General features: G+C 31.1%; 1 pseudogene; it reads right to left on the reverse strand.

Annotated features, from left to right (window-relative positions):
• Positions 1–3,028: 3,028 nt before the first annotated feature.
• LOC114187842 lies at positions 3,029–9,977 on the reverse strand (annotated as a pseudogene).
• Positions 9,978–10,516: the final 539 nt, after the last annotated feature.

Genomic DNA, 10,516 nt, shown 5'->3' on the forward strand with positions numbered 1-10,516 from the left:
TTTAATTGTTTTATTTGATTGGGTATCCTATATGCTACTCTATACATTATTAAATCATGCAAAACAGAACTATATATTTTCAATATCCTACAACAATTAATCAATTCTAATATGTCAAACTAATGCTCACACTGATTCCCTTACTGGTTCTAGAAAACTCCAGCCACCAGTTGTGCATCAAAACTGGCTACATCTTGCAGTTGTGAGCATTGATCTGTACAATGGTCACTTGTAACACATAATCCATAATGTTTGATCACACCATCAACCTGCTGATTTAAGGCCATCTACCTCATCATTGTAATTAATTCCAGAATTTTATTGCCTACTTTCAGGTTATTTTCTGTCAGAAGGTTCTGTCTTTGAACAACATTTACTACAACCTCATGAACTCCCTTGTTAGCACTTCCCCTAATGCTGAACTATTGGCCATTTTAAGCTATGCTGGAAATCAAATAACGCCTTGCAATTGGTGTTTCATCCATAAACACCCCTCCACTAGAAATATCAAGCAAATATTCTATCAAGAGCTGCTCACTAATTTGCTCATGGGGACAGGTTGCACACAACTCATTAAATCGTTCCCAATACTCTAAGAGGTTTTCTCCTTGTGATACTAATTCCGCTAGTTTCCTTCCTAATTGATGTTGCCTTAGATGTTGGAAAAACCTTCTGCAGAAATTTTCCCTTCATTTCTTCCCATCTTGCTATCGGTTTTGGTTGAGAGAACAACCAGGTTTTAACTGCATCACATAGAGAGAAAGGAAATGCTTTCATTTGCACCATTTCTTCAGGAATGTTAGTTTGTTTCATGGTTGAGCATACAATGAAATTTTTGTTTCTTCCATGGATGCAGTGAACTCAGGATATATCTGATTTAGCTTAGCCTTCTTCAACAATTTCAAAGTTCTATTAACCTCAGGATCAACTCTGAATAATGGACTTGAACTCAAACTTGTCATGCACTCTTTTAATCTCAAAATAGAATTGTTAGCTCACATTAATTATTCATAACAACAGTAAAAAAAATCTTCATCTATGAAATTCCTTAACATTCTTGCACAAACTTACTAACTCAAAAATCGCTATTTTTTTTTTTTTTTGCCATTTCCCCAACAACCACGCCATTTGATAAACTCTTTTGTCTCTAAAAGTTTAATCAACATTGATTTCCCCACGTCTTATATATAGTATAGCTTGAAAACCAAAGATTAATCCTAGGAACGACAAAATTGCTTTTGAAGATGTTGAGAGTGTGAATGTCGAAAACGGAGGAAATCTAACTATATAAAACTAAAGAAACTAAAATCAATTTAAAATGAACCTAATCAGAAAACTAATTGAACTTATGAACAATGTTACTCCAAGACTCGTGATTCTAAATGCACTAAAATGGAGACTTTCACAATGCATGTTAACCTAATCTTTATGCTCAAACTAACACAATTACGCTATTCAAACTTGACTCAAACTACTGGAACTGGATTTTATCTATTTTACCTAAGAACCAGAAAATTAGGACAATGCATATTGGTGTTCATGGTGAAAGTGTAGGACAAATTCGAAAATTATAAGATATAGTAAATGATTGGATGAAATGATGATGCAATGCAATTTGAATTGACCTCAATTTGCTATAGAAACTGAAACAGATCAAAACAATTGAGTAAAACCCCAAATTCAAAAATCTAGAACCCTAATTAACGAACTTAACTACCTAAACATGAATTCGACTTCCTAATCTAAATTGACCACGAAATTAACATGGAAACATGTAAAACAAGCAACGCATATCATCACAAACACATTAGAATCAAGAAACAAAAAACTTTATAACATGTGAAAACAAAAATAAAAAATGAGAATGAACGGAAGAGTGCATGAATGGATCAGTTAAATCGAATTTCGTGAATTAGGATCCAATTGCTTGAATCTTGTTGATTCTAATAAAAAAACCTTTGATAGAAGTTAGATGATTGTGCATCCTCTGAAATTCAATGTGTTTCCAAACTGAATTTAGTAATATAGTGAATCAACCAAGTTCACTATATCAATCCTTCATCATAAACTTGGTTTAGTAGAGAAAAAAGAAAAATAAGAAGAACAATCGGTGAAAGTGAATAGAGAATGCAATTTGATTTAATGTACACATACTTACAACGATTATGTTCGGTGGAAATGGATGAAAGTACACAAAGAAGGAAGAATTCTTAATGCTAAGCCTACTGTGCGATCAATGGCTCCAAGAACACTCCAAAGGTGAGAAGGAAAATGCAGAAAAGTGAGAGAGAATTGTGTTCTGTGTGTGTGATGTTTCTGGATTGGAATGGAATGTGTAGTGTATGAATGAATGATCATCCTGGCTTGTCGTAGCCTTACAGAATATAACTATTTACAGAACTTCCACAACCTATTACAGGTCACTAAACTCCTAACTAATAAACTAAAACTAACTATCTAGACTAACTACTCTAATTTTGACCTTTAACCTAAGTAAAAAGTCTTCTAGTAGCTGCCACAGGTTGGAACAGTTAATCTCTTCCTTCTGCCATGTCCTCCTTTAATTTCTGACCTGTTGCAAAGGTAGCAAAGTTAGCTGGCTAAAAGCAGCCCCCACTTCACTCTAAAAATCAATGCCCACGTGAAAGGCTTTTGTAGCAGCATCCTTTGTATTTCTTCATTAAAGCACTTTCAACTTAGTAGCTACGATGAGACTACATGAGAGTACAATGAATATTTACAAGAATTAGTCTCATATATAACATGAGAGTACAATATAGCTCAGAGTACAATATATAACTTGACCAAAAATGGTAGGGGTGCCAAATTATATTTGTTATATATAATTTTTTTTAATTAAAAAATAATAATTTCTTTTAATTAAAAAAAAATAATTTTTTAACATCATTTTTTTTATTCAAAATAAGCATTCATGACAATAGAATCTAAACAATATAATAATAATATATATGAAAGAGTAACATAAAGTTTATCATCAACAATAATATAAAACAAAAGTTACCTTTATTCAGAGTGCTCCTTTACACTCTTTCAATGACTTAAAATCTTCAATAATTGAATTAGAGCTGAAGTTAGTTGCAATATCCCTTTCAATATAGATTATCATAGTGCTTGCTAAAAATTCAGCCTCCATCTTATTTCTCAACTTGTTCTTGATTATTTTCATTGCAGAAAAAGATCTTTCAGTTGTAGCTGTAGAAACTGGAAGAGTCATGATAAGACGAAGATCTTTCAGACTTTTTTGTTGTTGCAAAACATGTACATAACTCTTGCATTGTTGATAAATTCTTCAAATTTGAATCTTGACGAGCATCAATAATGAAATGTTGAAGTTGAAAATTCAAATTAATCTTCTCTTGCTCATTGAAATCCATGGAATAATATTTTTCCACAAGAGTGCAAATTTTATCAATATTAAAAGCTTTATAAGCATCCTTAGGATTCAAAGCAGAGCTTAGAATTAATAACTCCATTGCTTGGTCATTAAATCTACTATTTAACTCTTGTAATTGCTTATCAATGGTAACAAAGAATATTTCAACTTTGAAATAATGCTCCACTGTAATATGATCCTTTTGGTGACGAGAGCGTCCTTGCCTTGCTACATAAGAAGCCCCAAAATTAGGCACCTCAATATCATGTTTTTCACAAAAAGAAGTCACATTTTTTAATAACTTATCCGAACCATTTTCTCTCAAGTTTTGAATAAGTTCTCTTGTAGAACAAACTAGACGCATAACATTAACTATATCCTGAGATTGTTGTTGTAATGCTTGACAAAGAACATCTGTTATCCCCATAATTTCTCTCACCAAATACAAGATCAGTATAAACTCAAATGAGGTCAAGCTTTTGTAAGCATTATTAGCATCACCACGTTGTGAATAAGTAGATCCATCAAGAGTAATTTTTTCTAGAACTAAACAAGTTGCATCATACATATTGATCAAGCTACAAATAGAAGAGAAATGGGAGCTCCAACGGGTATCCCCAGCTCGTTTTAAAGTACCAATTTGATTTGCCCCTTTACCCTTTTCAAGCTCATCAATTTCTAACAAATATGCAATTTCATCTAACTTGGCAGCCTGTAACTCATCATGACATTTACTAGAAGAGCAAACAATATTGACAATGAAAGTCAATTTTGAAAAGAATTGGTGAATTAGAATAACTTCTCTTGATGCAGCAACCAAGGCAAGTTGTAACCGATGAGCAAAACAGTGAACATAATATGCATAAGGACAACCATTCAAAAATAATGCTTGTAATCCATTCCATTCTCCTCTCATATTGCTAGCACCATCATACCCTTGACCACGGATATTAGAAACATTAAGATTATGTCGAGATAGTACAACACACAATTCATTCTTCAAAGTTATTGCTGCAGTGTCTTTAACATGCACAATATCAAAAAATCGCTCTTGAATAAAACCATTTTTATCAACAAATCTCAAAACAAAAGACATTTGCTCTTTTTTTGATTCATCACGAGCTTCATCGACAACTATACAAAACTTGGAATCCCCAATTTCCTCACGAATATGATTTTTCACTTTACTAGAAAGAATATTCAATAACTCCTTTTGAATTTTGGATGAAGTATATTTGGAATTGAATGGAGCATTTTCCAACACAACTTTTGCAACTTCATCATTGTATGATGCTATGAGTTTCATCATCTCAAGAAAATTACCTTGGTTCCTCGATTCAGTACTTTCACCATGACCTCTAAAAGCACAAGCTTGAAGTGATAAAAAACGAACCGTGTCGATTGAAGTCTTGAGACTTAACCGATTAATTTGTTCTGAGCTTTGCACTTCCAAAACATTCCTAATGTGACAATTTTGATTTAACAAGTCTTGACAAGCAGACACTACAATATTGTGTGGTGAACAAGGATCCTTCCCAATGTGTTTAAGGAAAGCACAAATTTTTCCATTATTAACTTTCCTCCAATTTTTAAAACCTATAAAATAACATTCAAAAAGTTAAAACATGTTGATAACAATAAACTTATTGCCAATTAGAATTCAATGAAAATAAACTCAATTACCTGTAACAATGAAAACATCTGAGCCAGGTCGTCCGCTTGGTTTTTTACTAAAAAGATAGCACGGTAAGCAATATGCAACATCTTTTAATGACGAATACTCTAACCATGAAGGAAATAAGCTAAACCATGTGTACTGAAATCTTCTTGGATGATCATCTTTACCAGAAAATGGATAATTTTCTAGACGCATTTGATATGGACCCCATTTTAGATAAGCCCTTCATACTTCATCAATTTGATTTGGTGGGTATTGCCAAATTTGAAGAGCTTTCCCGGATCACATTCTAAAGTATTTTCAAATTCATTAAGTGTAACTTTAGGAACCTTAGAGAGTTGTTTTTCATTTTCTTCAATATTTGGATTCTCATGAAGTTTCTCAATTTTAGATGACGTAGATGCATTTTTTTCATCTTCATCACAAGCCTTCCTCTTGAAAAAAGAATCCATTCTTTTACTCTTTATCATAATTTTTCTAATATAAATTTTTCACCTCTCACCTATTTACAAAAAGATAAAATTATGAATACCCAAAATTAAATCTTAAAAGCAAGACTCAATATTTTAAGAAAACTAATAATTTCTAAATGATTAGCTTCCCTTACCTTAGAGTAGATTCCTAATCTTGTTCTTCCCTTACACAACTTCAAAGCTTAAAATAGCTCTATCTACACAAAGAAGAGTTTGATCAACAATTAAAGCATGATTTTATGATCTCTAACAGATAGATATATGCCTAGAGCGTAGAAAAGCCACATACAAGAGGGAAACATATTGCTTAAAAAATAAAAAGGAAAAGATGAACTTACTCAAAAGAAGAAATTGTTCGGTCCAAAATGTTCCTTAACTTTTCAATTTTGCCGTAGTGCAATTTGATTTTGAAAATAATAAGGAATTGATGGTGAAAATTAAGATGGAAATAAAAGGGGAGAAAGAGATGGAGGCACGGAAGAGAGAAACCAAATAGAAAAGTATAAGAAATTACAATAGAGAACAAAACGTGATTTTTAAATTTTAAAACAGAATTTTCAAACTAAATTAATATAAATAAGGTAATAATATATAAATAAAGTAATAATATATAAATAAAGTAATAATATATAAATAAAGTAGTAATATATAAATATATTTTTTTAAATACATAGAAAATAAAATAAAATAAAAATAATTCATATAAATAGAGTAATAATTTTTAAATATTATTTTTTAAATATATAGAAAAAAAAGTGAAAACAAAAACGGTTGGGGGAGCCGTGGCTCCCCCTGTCCCTTAATACTTCCGCCCCTGGAGGTTACAATTTCACTTTGTTAAGGATTTACAAATATGTGTTCAACCCAATGTCTCAATATACACTATTGATATAAAAACTTTACAGCTTTCACACTTTCCTATTTTAGAAATTCTTCATTGTGGTTTTCACGTACAACTTTGCATCCTTTATATAGTTGTAGCATTGATAGTCGTTGCTTCATCATAATCTTCATGATTTCTCTTGATAAGGAATGACTTGATCAATTCTTTAATTTGATTCTTCAAGACTTCAATTGTTACTTGTTGATGCTCTTTGTGATATCTTTCCTTTTTTGATTAAGCGTGAGTTTGGTTTGAAGTTTTCTCTTTCTTCAACGTTCACATTTATATTGTTTAGGAAACTCTGTCCAATCTAATTCTACAATTTAATCATTAGAGCAATAATACTTTTTAATCAATCAGTAGTTCAATCTTATGTCAAATGGATTATTTCCAAAAGTTCATATGACTTGAGCATTTATTTTTGAAAAAATTATTCCTTTAATGTATAATTATCAGAAGATAATTCTATGAACATTGTGGCTCATTTAGTTAATTATCCATTTTAAATTATCATATTTATATCTTAATTCAAATTCTCAATCAGAGATTAGAGAAAATAAAACACTTAGCCAATTAACATAGCATATTCTGACTCATCTAATATGTGTAGGAAACTGATGCTTATTTCTTTTACTTGTTTGGTCAATGCACAAGTCTGCTGAATTTTACTATATTGTTTGAGTTGTCTAATGCCTTGATCGTCTAATGGCTTGAGTTGTCTTGGTTCATCTAATGCCTTAAGTCGTCTAGTGCCTTAGGCCGCTTAATGCCTTAGGTCATCTAATGACTTCATCTAATGCACTCACCTAGTGATCTTCTTTGGTTGTACTTGTCTACTCTAACTCGTCAATTTCTTAGACTCATCTAATGGCTTGGTCTATTGCATATGCAAGACTTACAACTTATATCAATACTTATAAAACTTAATAGCCATAATTAAACATATGAAAACACATTTATGGAATATGTTTTTTATCTGCGAAACACATACATTAGGCACACCAATTCTATCTTTCTCTCTCTCTCCCTCCCTCTCTCTCTATCTCTCTCTCTCTCTCTCTCTCTCTCTATATATATATATATATATATATATATATATATATATATATACATACACACACACACCTACAAACGTTTACCCGTCTAATGTTTTTTCACACCAAACTATAGACTTCCTAGTCTAGTAGAGTCAATGTTTTGTTATCATCAAAACTCTATTATCTTAAGGGACTCATTTACTCCAATAATGATCACCCTTAATGAACACAAACAATGTTCTTACAAAGTTGTGGGGCATAAAAGGTTTCAACAGTGTTTTAGCACTTGCACAATGACCACTCTAGTTCTTATCCTTTTCTAAAAGAGTCTATATATAAGCTTGAAAAGAGATAATCGTTGTAAACCCTTTTATGTCCAGTGAATATCTTTTACCTCACTTGTGTTAATACACTTGCAGCAAATATTTCACAAACAAGAGGGGGTGAGATGGTTGTCTTAAAACCATTTTCAGAAACAATTTTGACGAATTATGAAGTGTTTGTAGAATGCTTAAAGATTAGAGCATTTACACAAAACAAGATATGCCAAGATGATGAAAGAAGAAACAAAACACATCAAATTTTATATCGGTTCAATTCTTTAAGAATCTACATCCAATTTCTCGCAACCTTACCTAGAATTTCACTAAGACGTCAAGAGTTATATTACAAGATTCTCCTATGTAATACCTACACTCAAGATACACAAGAACACTTGAATACACTTCAAGATTTTACAAATAAGACAATGTTGCACATAATTGACTAATCCTATCACCTACTTGGTGATATGAACATAAAAGAAACAAGATTATACATAGAGAAGTTAGATGGAATACACCTGTTTTGTGTAGATATTATAGATATTATACACACACACATAATGTTTGTTTTGAAATGGAAAGGTAGTTTTTAAAGTGGTTGAAAGAATTAACCAATTGCATTAGTGATGTAATCGATTACATATATTCGTTTCTGATTCCCAATAGTAGATTAATCAATTATATTATTATATTTATCGATTAATACAAAATGAACACACACACGTAGTGTTTGTTTTGAAATGAAAAGGTAGTTTTTAAAGTGGAAAGCTTTTTTTGAATGAATTAATTGATTGCATTAGTGATGTAATCGATTACATATATTCATTTTTGATTCCCAATAGTAGATTAATCGATTATATTATTATATTTATCGATTAATATATACAAAATGAAATTATTTTCTCTATCACTATATTATTCCATTATATTATGCACTTAATTGATTATTTTGTTGGTTTAGTGGGTACATTTTGAAAATACACTCATTTTGTGCCATTATAGTGCTTAATAGATCAATTGTGATTATATTGATTTCAAGAGCTTTTTAACTTTGCTTTTTACAACTTTTCTAGACACAACTTCTAGCCTAATGTGATCATACAATATTGTACCTTTGTTTGCTTGGACATAATCAAAATACAATGTGCTCTTGAATCTTCAACCTATTTGAGTGCCAAGAGTAATAGTCTCCCTTTATTTTAATGATGGCCAAAACCAACCTACAATGAGCATGACAATATAATACCTACGACCTTTTCCCCCCTTTGGACATTAGCAAATGAGGGAAACAAAATATGTTCATAGAGAATTATAATGTAGTAGCATAAGGTAAGCATGAGATATAATGAGAGTTAAAAGGTCTTAAGCATAGGCAACATAATGAACAAACTAAAATTTCATGCCAAAGGTATACAGACATAAACAACAAAGATAATTCGACAAGATTTTAAGCAGTACATACCAAAAGTTCTCATAAGCAATCATAAAAGCAAATCAGTTTAGGTCATCAGACATGTCATCCTCTTCCACAACATTATCATCCTCATCATAACCTTCATGAGATGCATCTTCATTTTCTTCATCTTCTACCACATCATCAAAGTCAACAATATTAGCTTATTAAATATTGTCAAAATTAGACTCATTTTCTTTACCATTTTGATTTTTCTTCATCAATCTTGCCATTTGCTTATCCAACTTGTCAAATTTGGCCATGTAAGTTTGATGATTTATGGTAAGAAGACTTAAGTGCTTCAACACGCACCTCTCAAAATCAGTTCTAGGTTTAACTCCAGACATTGGTTGAGCCTGCAAAGCATCCACATTTATGGGATCAACATCTTCTGCAATCTCAAGAGGTTATCCTTGAACATCCATTCCTTATCCAATAGAAAGATATCCATGTGATGTAAGCCATTGTCTTCAATTTTGTTTAAGAAAGTTAGATCCATGTACACTTCATTTGTAAGATCAACATTATAATATTCAAGAACCTTTGGAAGAAATATCTCATATGGGAGTGGATACATAGGAAGCCCGATGGCTTTCAGAATTGTATCACAAACAAGCTCAGCCCAATCAGTTTGGATTTTAGCCTTAAGGGTGAACATGAGATAGACATCTTTTATTGTTAATTGGGCATGATTACTCCCCCTAGGACCTAAAATCCATCCAATATTAAAAGCCATGACTCAGTCATCCCTTTTCATTCCTAGTCTTAAACAAAGAATACTTCATAATTTCATTTGGGTACTGTCAACATCCAATTTCATCCGGATTATAATATATATATTTTTATTGCTTTTTTATTATTATTATTTTCACTTATTTATTTATTTATTATTATTATTATTATTTTCATTCTTATCTTATTTTACTTTGATTTTATTATGTCCTTTTATCTTTTATTTATTTATTTTTATCTTATTTTATCTTTTTCTTTGTTTTCAATTTTCTTCATATTTATTTTATTTCATTTTATTATTTAAAAAAACGAATTAAAAAAAGAGTGAAAAGAAAAACAGATTTGAAAAAAAGTAAAGAAAGAAAAGGGGTGTGGAGCATTCAATTCCCATAGTTTCCTATAATAACTATGGTGGCGACTCCAAAAAAAAATACACAATTTGGTCCTTTTTCATTTATATGAATGACCAATATACCCTAAGCCCAATTTCCATTGGCCCCTAAGTCCAATTCCCACATTAGTTTCTAAGCCCAGATTTCACAC

Source organism: Vigna unguiculata, chromosome 1 (assembly GCF_004118075.2).
Source record: "Vigna unguiculata cultivar IT97K-499-35 chromosome 1, ASM411807v1, whole genome shotgun sequence".
NCBI lineage: Eukaryota > Viridiplantae > Streptophyta > Magnoliopsida > Fabales > Fabaceae > Vigna > Vigna unguiculata.